At 38.9% G+C, this 19,954-nt stretch overlaps 1 pseudogene; it reads right to left on the reverse strand.

The window, feature by feature from the left end:
- LOC137024482 (uncharacterized) overlaps nucleotides 1-19,954 on the reverse strand; it is a 108,288-nt pseudogene that overhangs the window by 54,050 nt on the left and 34,284 nt on the right.

A 19,954-nucleotide genomic window follows, 5' to 3' on the forward strand; every position in this document is an offset into this window, starting at 1 on the left:
GGCGCCGGATGATCTGACCTAGGGGAAGTGTGTAGATTAAGAATAAAAGTGGATATACGTTGTATTATAAGTATACTTTATTTCTGTCATAAGTATACTTTTATTTGTGTTATAAGTATACTTTATTTCTGTTATGAGTACACTTTGTGTTATAAGTACACTTTATTTGTGATTTAAGTACATTACAAAATAATTATGAGTGTCTTCAGAAAACACAAGCAATATACACTGAATATATTATAGTATATACTGTACTGTATGCTCAGTATGGCTTATTCCAAATATTAAACATTACACACTTTGCAGTCAATAACAATACACTTTGTATAATATAGTCAACATTTGAAGCGGATCAAAACCTTTAATCAAAGTTGTCCTAACTTTTTTGATCCACTTCAAATGTTGACTACTGTACTTTGAATTACATAATCTCACACAATACAGTTGTGCTACTATTTAAATACAGTTTAACACATTTTCCCAAAGTTGAATGCATTTGTTTTCAAGGCCACTAAATTAAATAAAATATAAGAACATCACTAATGAAGAGACATATTTCATTAACAAATCCAATAGTTTTTATTTAAACTTAACATAAGATTCAGCAAAACTTACCATGTTTTTCATTAAAGAAAAAAAAAAAAATTGGACCATGGTAACCCTCTATACACAAATACAAATTACACATTATATTCCATTTTCTGATGAGCTTCTCATTGTGTCTGATGGCACAATGATGACCGCAGAGACTCGTGAAGAACAGCATCTGTTGACAGAATATACCAAAGATATAAGACAGCATGTTCAACTCTTTATTCACGTTTACAATACTATGGAGTCAAATTAATGCCTTAAAGTTTTGCACAAAAATAAAGTTTTGCAAAACACAAAAAATAATTGAGCAATAAACAAACAAAAATAAAGAATTGCAAAGGAAAAATAAAGTATTGAGCGGAAAAAAATAAGTTTTGCAAACAAAATAAAATAAAGTATTGCAAAAATAAAAATATAATCAATTACAAAAATCAATGACAGCTGTAATCCTATTTTATCTTTGCCACATATTTTTCATGCTCAAACCTACTAACTCATTTTATTCTGCGTTTCAGTCAAGCGTGCGCTCACGATACCGGTTTTCTTTTGCGCTGCACTTTTCTGTGCGGTTCTCTTTATGGCACTGGTTTGACGTGGGGGTGGAGTCAAGAAACGGGGGCACGTCCCCGCGAAATGCATTGGAGGGGAACGTAATCGGCGACAGGTGAAATAATTCTTTGACATGGTTAAAAATAATAAATGGTTTGTTTTTGTTGGTTTGTTTAGCATATGTTGTCGCCGATTACGACCCCCTCCAATGCATTTCTTATAGTAATATGACCCGTTGCGCTCTGTCTCACTGCCTGTGTCCACTTTTGTGTCCTTAAACATTCGTTTTTTGGGGTTGACCGCTTATAAAAACTTATTTCTGGGTTTTTTAGCTTGTTAGCTGTACACCTTGTCACACAGCACCTTTTAGGCATTGTTCTGTTTTTTGTAATGAGTCAGAAAAGACAAGAAGGCAGCCTGGAGACGGTTGGACACCCGGGCTGCGTTCCAGTTCGGTTTTAGACACGCACTCGCGAACTTCCCTAAACACTTCCCCTCGGGGGAATCCCTGCCGCCATTTTGAAGTGCGTTCCACTTCGTGAAGTGGACGAGGGAAGTTTATATGGACAGACAAATTAAACGCGATATGCGGTGACGTCACAATCGTGTTGCACTGTGGGTTATGGAGCTGCCTGAAGTGTACATATGAAGTAGACTCGCTCCCTCGGCGAGTCTACTTCATATGTACACTTCGGGCAGCTCCATAACCCACAATGCAACACGATTGTGACGTCATATCGCGTTTAATTTACCCCACCACAAACAACTCTATGATATATTAATTATTTTTTAAACATTTAAAACACATATATATACATATAGAATGCTGTATTAAACAATTTTGTAAGGGGAAAAAATAAATAATAAATCAGCTCCATTGCGGATTCCAAGTGATCAAGGGCTTAGGACGTTCCAGTTCAGCCCATACAAAGGTTCCGCCAGAAGTGGGCACTCGTGCAACGTAAGCAATGACGTACATCCGAGTCAAGGAGACCGAAGGTGTGTTCGACATCGGCTGCGGCTGGATGCAACCGATCGGCGAGAGTAGCCGTGTGCAGGCGGGGAGGAGCTGAAAACGGAGACGTGAAGTCGGACACGCTGTGGTTCACGTAGTTTGCTGCATTTACGTCAGTCATGGCTGATCGTGTGGCGTTTGCTGTAAACTTATGCTTAATACTGTAAAAGTTTGTATGAAAGTCCAAAATAAACCTATACACAAAACCTTTATAAACAAATGAATCAAATAATAATAATGTAAAAAAAAAAAAAAGATGAAAACGACATGAAATATGAATTGTAGGCTACTGTTTTGAAAGTGCGTGTATGAGCATGAGTGGAACTGAAGAGGCTTACACTTACAGCATCTGTTTTTACAAGAATAAAGTTCAATATAAGCATATATTATTTAAATACCAATGTTGTGGGTTCTACGTTTCTTATCAGTTTTATTTTGATAAACATGACACAATAACATCGTGACTTCATGAAAAGAGCTTTAACTGTTATAAAAGTACAGATTTGTAAGCATTCGTGGAACTGAAGGCGTGAAAATAAACACGAAACACACGTGATCGTTGTCATGCGGTGAATCCGGCCAATCGTGAAACAGCTGTGTCGTCATCAGAGCTCGTGCAGCTCCTCTTGAGAAACTGCGCTGGCTGCCTCAGGCGGCTGATCTCGAATCGCTCTCGTGGTACTTTGAAGCCATACGTCACAGTCACATGGTGTCGGCGCTGTCTCAAGTCGGACAAAATTTCTTACCGGCATGCACTGCTTCAAGTCAGCCGCCGATCGGCCTTTGCGGCGCTGCATGAGCTCGAACACACCTCGAGTGAAGTTAGCGAGGGAAGGGCATTTAAAAACCGAACTGGAACGCAGCCCCGGTGGGCGTGATTTATGCTTGATCTGTTCTGTTCCGATCTGCCTCTCCTGTTGATGACGTGTTTCGCGGGGGCGTGCCCCCGTTTCTTGACTCCACCCCCACATCAAACCAGTGCCATAAAGAGAACCGCACAGAAAAGTGCAGCGCAAAAGAAAACCGGTATCGTGAGCGCACGCTTGACTGAAATGCAGAATAAAATGAGCGTTGCAAATGATTTAGTAGGTTTGAGCATGAAAAATATGTGGCAAAGATAAAATAGGATTACAGCTGTCATTGATTTTTGTAATTGATTATATTTTTATTTTTGCACTACGTTATTTTATTTTGCAATTTATTATTTTTGTTTGCAAAACTTATTTTTTTCTGCTCAATACTTTATTTTTCCTTTGCAATTCTTTTTTGTTTGCAAAACATTTTTTTATTGCTCAATTCTTTTTTTTGTTTTGCAAAACTTATTTTGTGCAAAACTTTAAGGCATTAATTTGACTCCATACAATAGTATGTCTAAATCCTACATTGAACCAGTAGCCTACTATTTTTGTACAGTAAATGAGGATTAGCAGCAGGGAACTGTATCAGAATGGCATGTCGATATTTTCGGTACATAGTCAAGCATTCAACACTTTATGAATTAATATCGTACAGAATACGGGCCGATTTGACCAATCATATGAATGTTTTGGTGCTGCATACAAACATGTGCCATAAACCACCACACAAAATCTCAAAAAGGAGATATCAAGCCGAAATATCGCTCTCCGTTTGTTAAAGAAAATAAAATAAAGTTTGTTAACTGGTAGACTACAGCTTACCTCCAAATAGCAGCACTTTTCTCCGGTTCTTTCAGAATCGCGTAGGCCATTAGATTAGCCGGTTGTCGTCGCCATCTGTCAGTCTGCGATGTCACTTGATTGAACTGGTCAGAATTCCCAAGATTGAGCGATGTATTGCGCTTTCAGTGTTTTATTAAATAAATTATACATTGCGACATTACTTCACCTGAGTGTGAGTGACTGAGCGGGGGGATTCAGACGACGACCGTGACGTCAGCAACTCTGATTGGCTAAAGGCAGTGAGCAACAAAATCTGATTGGTCACAGACCAAGTTGAAGAGACTTTTGAATTCCGATAAGTTTAACCACTCGACATATTTTTTCGCATGTAACGTCCCTAGTGAAAAAAAAGTATACTAAGTATACTTGCAGCAAGACTAATTATTAGTATATTTCAAGTGTGTTAATGATTAGTTAATTTAAAGTGTGTTATTTTGAAACAACTAATTTTGTACTAAGTATATTTAAGTTGAAATTAAGTAGTATTACAATACAACTTTAAGTATATTTAGTATACTTATGTGTGCTAAATTGGAACAACTTCAAGTATACTTAGTACACTTTAAGTATATGTCTGTGTAGGGACTAATTACATGCTTGATTAGTGATATTAAAGTGTACTTAATTTGTGTTATAAGTATATTTTATTTGTGTTAAAAGTATATAATTTTTTGTTATAATATTAGTTGCATTATAAATATACTTTATTTCTGTTATAAGTATACTTTTATTTGTGTTATAAGTATACTTTATTTCTGTTATGAGTACACTTTGTTATAAGTACACTTTATTTGTGATTTAAGTACATTACAAAATAATTATGAGTGTCTTCACCTTTGGCTTATACCAAATACTAAAAATTACACACTTTGCAGTCAATAACAATACACTTTGTTATTACTTATACTTTGTATAATATAGTCAACATTTGAAGCAGATCAAAACCTTTAATCAAAGTTGTCCTAACTTTTTTGATCCACTTCAAATGTTGACTACTGTACTTTGAATTACATAATCTCACACAATACAGTTGTGCTACTATTTAAAATTACAGTTAACACAGTTTATTACAGTTTAACACATTTTCCCAAAGTTGAATGCATTTGTTTTCAAGGCCATTAAATTAAATTAAATATAAGAACATCACTAATGAAGAGACATATTTCATTGACAAATCCAATAGTTTTTATTTAAACTTAATATAGATTCAGCAAAACTTACCATGTTTTTCATTAAAGAAAAAAAAAATATTGGACCATGGTGAGCCTCTATACACAAATACAAATTACACATTATATTCCATTTTCTGATGAGCTTCTCATTGTGTCTGATGGCGTGAAGAACAGCATCTGTTGACAGAATATACCAAAAATATAAGACACTTTATATGTTCAACCCTTTATTCGCGTTTACAATAGTCTGTCTAAATCCTACATTGAACCAATACTATTTTTGAACAGTAAATGAGGATTAGCAGCAGGGAACTGTATCAGAATGGCATGTCGATATTGTTTTCGGTACATAGGCAAGCATAAAACACTTTATGAATTAATATCGTACAGAATACGGGCCCATTTGACCAATCATATGAATGTTTTGGTGCTGCATACAAACATGTGCCATAAACCACCACACAAAAACTCAAAAAGGAGATATCAAGCCGAAATATCGCTCTCCGTTTGTTAAAGAAAACAAAATAAAGTTTGTTAACTGGTAGACTACAACTCACCTCCCAATAGCAGCACTTTTCTCCGGTTCTTTCAGGATCGCGTAGGCCATTAGATTAGCCGGTTGTCGTCGCCATCTGTCAGTCTGCGATGTCACTTGATTGAACTGGTCAGAATCCCCAAGATTGAGCGATGTATTGCGCTTTCAGTGTTTTATTAAATAAATTAAACATTGCGACATTATACTTCACCTGAGTGACTGAGCGAGGGGATTCAGACGACGACCGTGACGTCAGCAGCTCTGATTGGCTGAAGGCAGTGAGCAACAAAATCTGATTGGTCACAGACCAAGTTGAAGAGACTTTTGAATTCCTATAAGTTTAATCACTCAATATATTTTTTCGCATGTAACGTTACTTGTGCTGCTGGTGTGTTGTTTAATATAGATTTGTGTGTACGATTGTAAAATGATTCTGCCAGTGTAAACTTAATAAACATTTACACATATTTGGAAATTGTATAGGCTACACTGCATATACTAAATGGGCTTGTAATGCATTCATACTGAAATAAATAAGCACAAGTAATATAATGAATTCCAAGGATGAATAAGTAAACTTAAAAAAAATATACTCAAATTTAACTTTAGATACACTACAACTTCAGGATATTAAATAATGTATCTTTTAAATATACTTTCAGTGCATTGGTACAATGATCATTTTCAGCGCACAGTTAAAATATACCTCAAATATATTTTTATAAAGTGCAAATAAATACACTTTTAAAAAATAAATTGAACTTACACTTCAAGTATATTTTTCTAAAATATATTTTTTAGAAAATATACTAAAGTACAGTTATTTTAAAGTGTGTTAAAAGTTGTATTGTGAAAATATGATACTAATATACTTTTTTATATATTTAATGATAGTACATTTTTTGTTAGTTTATTTGCAGTGTACTATAGAAAAAGGGAATATATTTAAAATACAATAAAGTATACTTTTTTTCACTAGGGAACACTAATGCTGCATCATTTCAGATAACACACAGAATTCCCACAAATTATTCTACAGAATGATTTACTCCACTCACCCTCTGAATAAAGTGATTACCCTGTTGATCTCCACAAATCAGACACAATGACACTTACTCACCCCTATGAGTGAAGAGACTGTGTCTATGAGTGGGTCTGTGATGAATCTCCTCATAAACGGCCTCAGTCTTGGTCCTGTGTCTCCTCTTAGAGAGAGCTGTGAGTGTAGAGAGACAAACCTGCTGTCAGTTCACAACACATGACTGATCACACACTGAATAAGACACAATATGACAGTCTCTGGATCTCTCCTACCTCTCCTCATCACTCTGTTCTGCTGAATCAGTATAAGCAGTGGCACTAAGAACAGTAAGAGCACAACTCCCAGTACAATCACAAGCACAGAGAGAGACGGAGGAGTTTGTGGACGAGAGACTGATGTTGAGCTCACTGTCTGAGAAACTGGAGGAGAAGATGATGTTGTTGTGGCAGGAGTAGTGGACACTGACAAATCTGGAAAAACAGACACAAACACATTCAATATCATGCAAATACACAAATATTATTCACTCTATAATTGTCTAAAATTGATTTTCTGTGACCTGCACAGGTGAGTCCAGCGTGATCTTTGTTGGAGCAGTCAGTGTGGTTCTTCAGGGAGAGAGGACAGTCCCACAGGTGAATCTCATTCCCTCTGCACTCGACTCTGTTCAGCCACACAACACCTTCACCAGCACCAAAGACTGAATTCCCATCAGCCCTCAGTGCTGCTCCACAACCCAGCTGTCTGCAGACCACCTGAGCATCGCTGATGTCCCACAGATCATCACAGACTGAGCCCCACACAGCGTTATGATACACCTCCAGCCTCCCAGAGCACCGGCCCTCCCCTCCACTCAGTCTGAGAGGAACATGTTCTAAAAGAAACACATCAAAGATAAGGAGAGACATTGTCCAGTAGAGCACTCAGAAGAGAACAGACATACTTCCTGGAGGTATGCGTGTAGATAAGTACATGCCTTGAGATAAAATTGTGCTAGTGTCCCATGTTAGAACACCGTTACCTTACATTGCATACAGCTCTCCTGATTTTTATGTTCTTTTCCATCATTAACATTAACTTACCTGAACACTGTCTTTGATGTGAAGATGTGGAGCATGTCAAGTAGCTTCGAGGGGACTCATGACTCTCCTGTTCTATAATTATGTTAATTCAGTAAATTGTATTTATATATATTAATTTTTCATGTATTACTGTCATACAAATTTGTCTGCATCAGTCTTACCGTAGCAGGTGATTTTGGCCACTTCATCTTCACCACAGTCATTCTGTCCCCAGGGTGAAGATGGACACTGCCACAGATTTGAATCATGTGGGCGACATTTCACTTTATCCAGCCAGTTACGAGCTGATTCTACTTTTGGGATAGAATTGGAAAAAGCTCCAGATTTCCCACAGTTCAGCTGTTGACAGATCAGACTCGCTGTGTCTCTGTCCATCTGGTTTCAGCACACATTACCCCAGGATCCATTGTAGAAAACCTCCACATTCCCTTCACAGCCCTCAGTTAACCTGATCTCTTTAAACTCTAGATGGAAAAGGATTGTAAACCTTAACTCTCATCTAGCATGTCTAGTAATGTGAATAATGAACATAGGATATCAGTCACATATATGTTATTGAAAGTTGTCTAAATTGATTACAGTTTACCTGAGCAGATGACTACATTATCTTTGTGTTGAGACATATGTAATACGTATGACATACACATGACTGAAATAGTCCCAAGAATATTTTAGATTTTAAATGTTACTGAAAATCTTTTTCAAAACACTGACTGAATTGTTTACCTGAACACACGACTCCTGCATCCTCCTTGTGTTGACAGTCATGTTTTCCCCAGCCTGGAGAAGAGCAGCTCCACAGGGACGTCTCATTCCCCTCACACTCCACCTCATCCAGCCATATGGGTCCAGAACCAGGACCAAACCAGGCTGGTACCTGCTGGTTACTGAGGGCCACTCCACACTGCAGCTGTCTGCACACCAATTGGGCATCTTTAATATCCCAGGAGTCATCACACACTGTCCCCCATGAGCCGCTGTGAAAAACCTCCAGCCTCCCTGCACAGTCTCCCCCAGAACCCACCAGCCTGATGGACCCGCGACCTGATATTCAGAGAAAGAGAAACACATTAGTGATCACTAACAACTGAAGAATCTGCCCAGATGTTGCTCTTCTCACCAAGGCAGGTGATTGACAGCTGTTGTGTGGAGCTGCAGTTGACAGTTTGTGGAGAGCTGCAGTTCCCCAGATGAGCTTCACTCCCAGAGCACTGGAAGCCCGTCACACACTCATGGCTGTGTTCAGGACTGGATGAAGAGGAGCCGGAGAAGTTCAGCACAGAGCCACAGCCCAGCTGTCTGCAGACCACAGAGGATTCAGTGAGACTCCAGGAGTCCAGCAGAACTCTCCTCCAGTTTCCATTTCCACCTCCCCCTCACACTGTCTCTCTCCAGACAACCGCACCAGACCATCATGAACAGCCAGAGAGGAACCTTAGGAGAAGATCTTATGTTTTACTAAAATATTGCAAGTTTAAGAATATACTTTACATAAATAATAATTCTACTGTACATTTTAAATAAATGGCTTGAATATTTTCTTTCAGTTTGAAATGAACATATGAAATTGCACATGTAGTGAGAAGAAATGTTGTATTTATACTTTTGTATTTATCTTTCAGCAGCTCACAGTAATATGGACTCACTAGAGCAGATGACACCAACATCTCGTCTATGAGAACATTCAGCTCGACTCCATGAAGAGATGGAACATTCTGAGAGTTTTGTTTCATTCCCGTCACAATCAAACACATCAGCCCAGATTTCACCACTTCCCTCTCCAAACCAGTCTGATCCCACAACAGACAGAGCAATCCCACAATTCAGCTGTCTACAGAGGACACTGGCAGCTCTCATATCCCAGCATGCATCACACACTGTGCCCCAATCATTGATGAACCGAAGCTTCACTCTTCCAGAACAAGAGTCTGAACCATTTAATAGTCTGACATCAGTGTAACCTGAATAAAAACAGAGAGGTTAAAACAGTATAATGCAGCTGACAAAGAAGTTATACTTTATTCAAAACAAATAAAGATGAATGAATATTGATAATTTACTTGAACAGATCAGACCCACAATGTTGTCACTGCTGCAGTTGTGTTTGTGTGATGATATTGAGCAAAATGAAATCTGGGATTCATTTCCTCTGCACTGAATCTCTTGTGTCCACATCTGAGCATCTCCTTTTCCAAAAGCATCTTCTCCCAGCACCTGTACAGGAGCCCCACAGTCCAGCTCTCTACACACAACCTCTGCATCCTGCTGGTCAAAGGCAGCAGCACACACTGAAACCCACATTTGATTATGAAGCATCTCTAACCTCCCAGAGCAGAGGTGAGGTCCATTAACAAGTCTGGAAGGTTTATGACCTGTTTTTATGTACACATACAACAGAAAACAAAAAGAAATGCAAACAAAACAAATTATTCTCTGTGTCACCATATATCCATGGACAACAAGTTAAATGATTTACCTGAACAGATGACACTGGCATCAGAATTGTGAGTACAGTCATGTATGCTCCATCCAGATGACCCACAGTCCTTCAGTGTAGACTCTGATACAGTACATAACACAATAGTCATCCAGATTGGTCCTGATCCTGGTCCAAAATAAGCATCACCCAGAGCATCTACAGGTTCTCCACAGTCCAGCTCTCTACACACCACTGCAGCATCAGCCAAATCCCAGCCATAATGACACACTGTTCCCCACAGACCTCTATGATGAACCTCCACTCTACCAGCACAGGGACTGTTTCCACCAACCAACCTCACATTCTTTTTATCTAGGTGACAAGAGAGAATTTATGAGTAAACATTAACATACCTAAAATATATTATTCTTATATTATTTTAACTCTTACCAGCACACTGCAGCCCCTGGTCATTTTCATATGAACAGTTTTGTTTGTGTGATGGTGATGTTGGACAGAGGTGAATCTGAGACTCATTTCCTCTGCACTGAATCTCTTGTGTCCACATCTGAGCGTCTCCTTTTCCAAAAGCATCTTCTCCCAGCACTTGTACAGGAGCCCCACAGTCCAGCTCTCTACACACAACCTCTGCATCCTTCTGGTCAAAGGCAGCAGCACACACTGAAACCCATGACTGATTATAAAGTATCTCTAACCTCCCAGAGCATCTGGAGTTTCCAATCAGCCTGAGGCCTGAAGTAGCAACAGATAAGAAACATTAAGTATAGCACTGTTTTATAATATTTGTTTGTCATCAAACTGTGTTATTCTTGTCATTATTGGTCTTCCACGAAGCAACACTTTTTCATGTGAAATGGAATCAAGGTAAATTAATTAAATTCATCACTTTCATGTCAATCCAAACTCGTATGACTTTCTTTCTCTCATGGAATATAAAAGGGGAATTTTGAAAGAATATCCTGACACTCTTTTCAGTATAATAAAAATAAGTAAAAAGTTATCTATTATGCTCCAAATGTAACCCCTCGGGTCCTACTCTGTGCGGGCCTCGAACCCGGGTCTCCGGTGTGGGAGGCGGGCGAGCTAACAAAGAGGCTAAAAACTGCAGCTTCAAGTGTCAGTCGCTAGTGCGCCTCTTGAGGCAAGAGGAGTGAGGTTTCCTCACACAGATCTTACTAGCTGGCCTCGGTTACACACAGAACAATGTCATACAGGTTTAGAAAGACAAGGTGGTAATTAAATGATGACTGAATTTTCATTTTTGGATGAACTTTCCCTTTGAGGCAGCTGGATCATCAGTGATGTAAAAAAAAAAAAAAAATTGAGCAGTTTACCTGAGCAGATGACTCCTGCATCTTTTGTATGATCACAGTCATAAAAACCCCAATCTACTGATCCACAGTTCTTCAATGTAGACTCTGATCCAGTACATAAACTGCGATTTGTCCAGATTGGTCCTGATCCTGGTCCAAAGTGAGCATCACCCAGAGCATCTACAGGTTCTCCACAGTCCAGCTCTCTACACACCACTGCAGCATCAGGCATATCCCAGTCATCACCACACACTGTTCCCCACTGACCTCTATGATGAACCTCCACTCTACCAGCACATCGACTGTGACCACCAACCAACCTCACTCTCATAATGTCTATATAACAAATAGGGAGAGATGAGCAAAAAAAAAAAAAAAAGAAAATAAGGGAATAAGGGACAAAAGTACCACACAAAGAGAACACTATGGTGACAAAGTAATTACTTATTTAGTTTATATTTATGGGACGTTAAATTAGTTTTGTTTATTTAAAAAAAAGAAAAAGAAAAAGACAAACCTGCACACACCAGTCCAACATAACTGTCATGAGAACAGGTGTTTTCAAGTGATGGTGATGTTGGACAGAGGTGAATCTGAGACTCATTTCCTCTGCACTGAATCTCTTGTGTCCACATCTGAGCGTCTCCTTTTCCAAAAGCATCTTCTCCCAGCACCTGTACAGGAGCCCCACAGTCCAGCTCTCTACACACAACCTCTGCATCCTGCTGGTCAAAGGCAGCAGCACACACTGAAACCCACGTCTGATTATCAAGTATCTCTAACCTCCCAGAGCAGCGAGAACCTCCAACCAGCCTGACTTCTACATAAGACACAGTCAACAAAAACATGGCATATTTATATTTTTATATATATATATATATATATATATATATATATATATATATATATATATATATATATATATATATATATATATATTCACTTATAAATCCTCAAGATCATGATTTGTCAACTCAATTTTATTTTAGTCTTTGAATGAAACAAATAAGAAAGCACAAATGTCTTACATAAATACTGTATGACTTAGAATATGTAAAATACTTTACCTGAGCAGATAACTCCAGCATCTTTAGAATGATCACAGTTGCGCTTATCCCATCCCAATCCCCCACAGTTCTTCAGTGTAGATTCTGATCCAGTACACATGACATAACTCATCCAGACCGGTCCTGATCCTTGTCCAAAATGAGCATCATACAGAGCATCTACAGGTTCTCCACAGTCCAGCTCTCTACACACCACTGCAGCATCTTTAAGATCCCAGAAATCATCACATACTGTTCCCCACTGACCTCTATGATGAACCTCCACTCTACCAGCACAGCGACTGGTACCATTAGCCAACCTCACATTCACATGAACTAAACATTGAGAAAAAGCAAAAGAAAGATGGAGAAGGAGCTTTAGCTATTTCAATGGTATTATATAAAGAAATTGATTGATAGGTGCCATGCATTATTCTTTTTTTAGTCAATGTGATGGACTAAGATATCCGTATGGTTATATACTGATGAGCTCAAACATTATGACTAGTCACAGGTGAATCAAATATTGTTGATCATCTGACAAGATATATATTAAGGTCTAAGTAGATTAAATGGTAATCAAACTATCAGTTCTCGCAAACAATGTGTTGGATTCAGGAGAAATAAAGGTAATAAAGATCTGAGCGACTTTGACAAGTTATGGCAAAGTGACTGGATCAGAGTATCTCTGAAACGGCAATGAATGGGGCTGCAAAGACGCAGACCAAACAGAGTGCTTATGATGACCCCTGTCCACCATTGAAAGCATCTACAATGGATACGCGAGCATCAGAACCGGACCTTGGAACAGTCTTTTGCATCATGAGGATGGCCATGTACATGTGCGCCATTTACCTGGGAAAGTGATGCCAGGATGCACTATGGGATGATGACAGGCTGGTGGAGGGAGTGTGATGCTCTGGACAAAGTTCTGCATTCATGTGGATGTAAATTTGACACGTGCTACCAACCTAAACATTGTTGCAGACCAGGTACACCCCTTCATGACAATGGTGTTCTCTGGCAGCAGTGGCCTCATTCAGCAAAATAATACACCCTGTCACACTGCACACATTATTCAGGAATGGTTTGAAGAACATGATAAAGAATTCAAGGTGTTGCCCTGGCCTCCAAACTCCCAGATCTCGGTCTAACTGAGAATATATGGGATGTGCTGGACCAACAAGTTCTATCCACGGATGCTTTACCTCGCAACAGGACTTAAAGGATCTGCTGCTAACGCCTTGGTGCCAGATACCACAGCACAGATTCAGGGGTCTTATTGAGACTATGCCTCAGCGGGTCGGTGCTGTTTTGGCAGCACGTAAAGGACCAAAAGCATATTAGGCAGGTGGTCATAACATTTTGGCTCATCTGTCTTTTGTGATGATGTTTGCAGTTAAATAGTTTGCAGCTGACTAGAGAAAATGTGTTCAAAATTACATACTTTTTTTTTTTTTTGCCATGTGAAAACTGAGCATGAGATCTAATGAAAACAAGACAGGAAAAACAATAATGCAAGCCTCGTAGGGTTTCTGTAATAATAATAAAACAAATCCTTGCTATGCAGTATTTTTATTATTATATTGTTGTTTGAGACATCACATTGCAGTCAAGCTTAATTTTCAGTATTTAAAGAATAAAATAATCTGAGAAAATTTCTGGAATTAACAATCTCTTTAAGTTCATGTGTACTTACCAGCTGTGATGAGTTTTACAGCTAAAGACAGTAAGATAAGTGTCAGGCATCTCTCCATCTCTCTCTGCTTGATTAACTCAACATCCAGTTCAAGCTTCTCCGCACTGATGATACAGAAGTACAGGCATCCTCTCACACCCCTTAATGAGAGAGAAAGAGGTCCAACACCCTCCAATCACACTTGCTGTTACCTTATTAGACAACAGAGGAAACCATCAAACAACTTCAGTGACAAATCATATGAGGTCTTTATGACTTTCTCCATATATATCTAACTGTCAGCGCTGATGAACTCCTCCTCTACACACACACACACGACACTTACAGGAGACAGGAAACTCTCCAGTTTATTTACAGCATCAAAGCCCAACACCTGCAGAGACGAGATAAAAGCACTGATAACTAACTGTAAATGTCCTAAACACTGTCTATTAGTGTATACATATGTTAGCATGACATTAACACGTAATATTCAACTCTGTAAAATGAATGCTATAGTAAAATGACATTTAAAAAATGAAGTTAGTAAACATTTGCAAGAGCACAGTGCCCACATTAGCCCTAATTACACAGAGGGGTGGAAAACATCTCAAAATTAATTTTGTGAAACCTTTGTTGTGAAATAATATAATAACCTCACATGTGTGTGAAATCATTGCTTTGACTAATGTGAAATTGACCTAATTCCACAAAAGTGGTTTCAGGTGGCCCACAAAAATCATAACTCTCATTCAGCGAAGATAAGCATGTTGATATAGCAAGCACAATAACGATATAATGATAACAATAACATAATGTCCATGCACATAATCAGTCTGATTTTAAATGCTAAACATACCAAACACATCACTCATACACTCCCCGACATCTAATATAAATGTTTCTATTATTAATTATGAGTTTATATGCCACTATAATTTGAAGACAAACAAACAAAAATTTGAGAGAGGAATTTTAAACCCACACCTGCTTTATCATTGGAGAATTGTTGTACAATGATGACATTATAGTTTTCTGGCAAGTCAAAATAGACAAAATAATGAAAAATTAAATGCATCCATTAAAATGTACAAGATTTGGGATTTTTATACAGTGCATATGTATAATTAAAATTCATATATATCTATATTGTTAAACCTGTAGAAATGATTATAAGAAATAAACCTGTATCATGAGGTCTCAGTGCAACAGTGATTATATCATCATAATTCTCAGGTGTGACTTACTGCTCTTCTAAAATTTCAGTATTTATTACATATTTCAGTCGATATCACTCATCTCAGCATAACAATATTTTTTTGGGAAAAGCCAATAATCATTCACACAGAGACACCGAACATGCAGGATTCATATTTAAACAGACTTTTTGTGGCTTAATATTGACAGACAGAAGTCTATATAAAAAACAAAACAAAAAAAACCTTACCATTCACAATCCTCAGCTTGATCAAGTTGATCCTCGAAATGGAAATCAATCCAGCCATGCTCTTCCATTGAGGTAAATCCTTTTAAAATTATTTGTCACCGCATTTATAAACATATTAACACTCAAAGGTTATGAAACGTGCCGGCGTGTTTTGCTGGATTTTTTTCACAGCAGCAAAATCAACTTAAATTTTTTTTGTCATAGAGACAGAAGTAATATATCAATTAAAATTATAGATTGTCTTCTTTTATTTGTGTACACTCAAAACTAAATGTTGTGCTTTTTGCAAAATAAAGCTAACATGATGCGCAAACTGTCATCTCTCTCCTCAGAAAATGAGCTGCAACTTAGTGAATACTTATCACACAAAAATGAGAGATATGTCTAAAGAAACATTGAAATGTCAGTTTTTAAATCATGTAAGTCAAATCAAAAACAAATATTCTCTGTTTATGTAATCTGTTTGAAAAGAGAGAGATGTCAGCGAGTCAGCTCATTATCCACTAATGGGGTTGCGCCCATGGAGCGCAAGCTCTATTCAGATGCAAATTCTGAGGAGAATCACATGCAAAAGAGTGAATGTCCACATCAGCTTGGATAAATGCATCAAGCTTAGTCAGTTTCATGTAGTTTTCAATGTTTTTCAATGTCAATGTCTAATCTAATCTAGCAAAGGATTTTTGTTCAAAGTGATGTCCCAATGTCCCAAGCTAGACTCTCCTAAGCCCGACGAACGGACGTTCAAGCGTTGGGTTGATTGTGGGTGGCTTTTTCCATAAAAGGCCCCATTCCCCTAGGGCTGAGCACAGATATTGTATCTATGGTAGGCCTTCACCCTGTTGCATTCTCAGTGTCATGTGGATTGTACTTCCTTGTTAATAAAAGGTGTTATCAGAGAGCTCCGCTTATAGCTCTGTTTTTTATCTGCCCTTCACCATTGTGGCTCAGGTCGAGCAGTATTTTGAGCTTCACTTCAAGCTGGTCATTTAGTATGCTCCCTTGTAGCCCGAGCATTGCCACGAGCTGATGAACGTGTTCGTCTGGAGTAGTTTAGGTTAGGCCTCCTCCAGGGCATGTTGGTGTATGTTTGTACTCCCCTTTCTTAAAGGGTAAAAGGTGATTTTACTGAGTACACTGCTTGTTGGCGATGTGATAGGTCCCAGAGTTAGGTGTGTTTGCTACTAGACTCGCTTTAAGGTAGTTGGATTTAAAAGGCCTCCCTTCAGTGTGAGTCCCCTCTTAGCGGCCAGCACATGCACTGTCAGGTAGCTGGCCTTAGCAGGCCTCTCTGCGAGCAGCCCCCAGTAAATGGGTTCCTGATAGCTAATATGTTTTTATCAGATATTAGGCCTTAGCAGGCCTCTCTGTGGTGAACCTCATCAGTGTGGATGCTGTAGAAACAACACACGCTCTGGGTAGCTGGGCTTATCAGGTTTCCCTGTGAGCGAGTCCCCAGCACTTTGGGTATGTGACAGCTAGCAGAGGTTTGCTGTCAGGTAGCAGGCCTTGGTGGGCCTACCTGTGGGCGAACCCCCAATATTTGTGGGGCTCTTAGCAGCTAGCAATGACTTGCTATTTGATAAGTAGGCCCTAGCAGGCCTCTTTGTGAGTGAGTCCCCAATATTGTGGGTACTTTTTTAGCCCTATCTTGCTGGAACTTGGTAGTCAGAAGATTTGCTCGGGTAGTTGGCCTTAGCAGGCCTCCCTGTGGGCGAATCCCCAGTATTTGGGTACTTGGCAGCTAGCACTGGCTTGCTATCAGTTGTATGGCCTTAGCAGGACTCTCAAGGCGAGCCCCAGCAGTGTGGATGCAGCTGGCCCTAGTGGGCTGCCTTGGAGGCTAGTCCCCAGCAGTAATGGGTTTTCTGGAAGGTGCACGTAGACTTGCTTTAGATAGTAGGCCTCAGCAGGCTTCTCTGAGGGCTAGTAACCAGCAGCGCGGTTGGAATGGTTGTTTTCATTTGTTGGCTTTTGCAGGCCTCTCTGAGAATTAGCAGGCCTCCCTATGAGTGAGCCCAAGTGCTGCAGGCCCTAGACAGCTAGCTAGTCTTGCTATCAGGTAGCTGGCCTCAGCAGGCCTCCCTGAGTATTAGCAGGCCCCCCTGTGGGCGAGCCCTAGTGTTGTAGGCCCTAGACAGCTAGCTATCAGGTAGCTGGCCTCAACAGGCCTCCCTGAGAGCCAGCCTCCAATAAGTAGGTGCATAGTGCATTAGCAATGACTACATTCAGCCAATAAATTTTGCCATAGAGGTGTTTGTCTACTGCCCTTTCTGCACTCCCTCTTTCTGGATGTCTCTTCATGAGACTTCTGTGACTAGAGACTGTTTCTGAGGAAATAGATAGGTTGTTGAAAGACTAGGTTACTAGTACAGCTAGAAGCCAGGTCAGCCTCCTTGGTGGCATTCGGGGTTGACTTTGTTTCCCTGAGAAGTGACTGGCTGGGGTGCCTTCGGGTCCCCTAGCCATGCTCCCTAAAAGGTACCCCTTCTGTGGAAGTAGCTGGTTCCAGGCCTTTGTGTGGCCTTGGCAGCCCTTCATATGAAGAATATGGAGGCCGCTTTGAGGCTTATAGCTGAGGCTTTGACTGCTGGGAGCACTGTCACTGACAGCCCAGTTCTAATCTGTAGGCCGAGTGGGTCTGGCGTTTCATTTGAATTTACCTGACTCTGACAGATGTCACTGCCATACATTGGCATGCACTACCCTCAGCATGACGGCATGAGTATATCGTTCCCCTAGAGTTCTGACGCAGCGTCTCGTTCCCTGTTCAAAAGGGAACGTCTCAGGTTACGCATGTAACAATGGTTCCCTGAGAACAGGGAACGAGACGCTTCGTCTCTTAGCCATGCCTCTGGGCCTTCCTGCACACAGTCCCTTCAGACGATAAGCGGATGATGTTATCTTGGCGCCCATTATATACTTCCGGGTTGCATGGTTATGACATCACAGGCTGTCGCCAGTCAATATGCCATTGCAGAGATTGGATGTGTGTTTCTGGCACTGGTTCCCGCGGAGGCGTTTCTCAGAAACTTTTTCTTTTTGTACAAAAAGCACAGTGTGTTGAAATAAAATGTTTCAGCCTTCCCAAAAAACAAAAACAAACAAACAAAAAAATCCTTGCACAGTCTACATTTAACTATTTAATAGAAAACATGGACATCAATTCAAAACAGCAATTAAGCAAATCTATGGTGCTATGACATGTTAAAGACTGTGGTTGTGGCGGCTTAAAGCTAAAGAACTTTTTTTCTTATGAACTACCAAACAAAAAAGAAGAAGAAGAAGATGCATGACCTGCAAAAACATCAGGAAAAAAAAGCAAAAAAAAAAAAAAAAAAAAAAAAAAAACAGTGTATAGGATCTTAAACACAAACTCTGCACACCACTTAAAAACTTTGATTTGAGGTGGTGGGTGTGGTTTGAGTTATACAACCCTTCCATGTTTTCCTGGATCTTCCTCCACATAATCATAGTCTGTTATCAAAAAACAAGAGCAAATTCATATATCAACATTCTTTAAAAAGCATTATAATGAACACAATGTTTTCAGTCCATTTAAATTAGCCATTGTGACAACAGAAGTTGATAGAACAAGATAAATTGTTAATATAAAGCTATTATAAAAGGCTAAAGCAAAATTATTCTGTAAAAAGATGTCAATAACATACCAAACATGTCACTCATTCCATGATGTTCTTCACATCATCATACTCCTCCTGAACATCCTCTGATAGAAATGCGTCTAGTATTAATTACATGAAAAAAGCCTTCAAAATGTATATGTTACTATAATATAATGAAAAATAAGAAAAAAATATCATTTGAAACCCACACCTTTTTTATCATTGGAGAACTGCTGTACGATGACAACATCATCATAGTTTTCTGCTAAGTCATCTACAATAAAATTATGAAAAATTAAATGTATCCATTAATATATTATTTATATATATATATATATATATATATATATATATATATATATATATATATATATATATATATATATATATATATATATATATATATATATATAAAACCTGTAGCATGTTGTCTCCGTTTTGGATTGATTATATCATCATAATTGTCTTGTGTGGCTTTCTGCTCTTCTAAATTATTAAACAGAAACTAATTCACAGGCCAAATAGGCAATTATATTAAGTGAATTTCTCTGATCAGTTAACACTGACCTGTTGGCCCTTCAGTGGTGGTGACATCGTTATAGTAGTCAGTCTTCATTCCTACTGCAGGTTTTGCTTTGAAAAAGAAAATACATACATGATTATTATTGTTACTGTTATTATTATTATTAATTCTTATTATGTGCTGAATGATTTATAT

Source organism: Chanodichthys erythropterus, chromosome 8 (genome assembly GCF_024489055.1).
Source record: "Chanodichthys erythropterus isolate Z2021 chromosome 8, ASM2448905v1, whole genome shotgun sequence".
Classification (NCBI taxonomy): Eukaryota; Metazoa; Chordata; class Actinopteri; order Cypriniformes; family Xenocyprididae; genus Chanodichthys; species Chanodichthys erythropterus.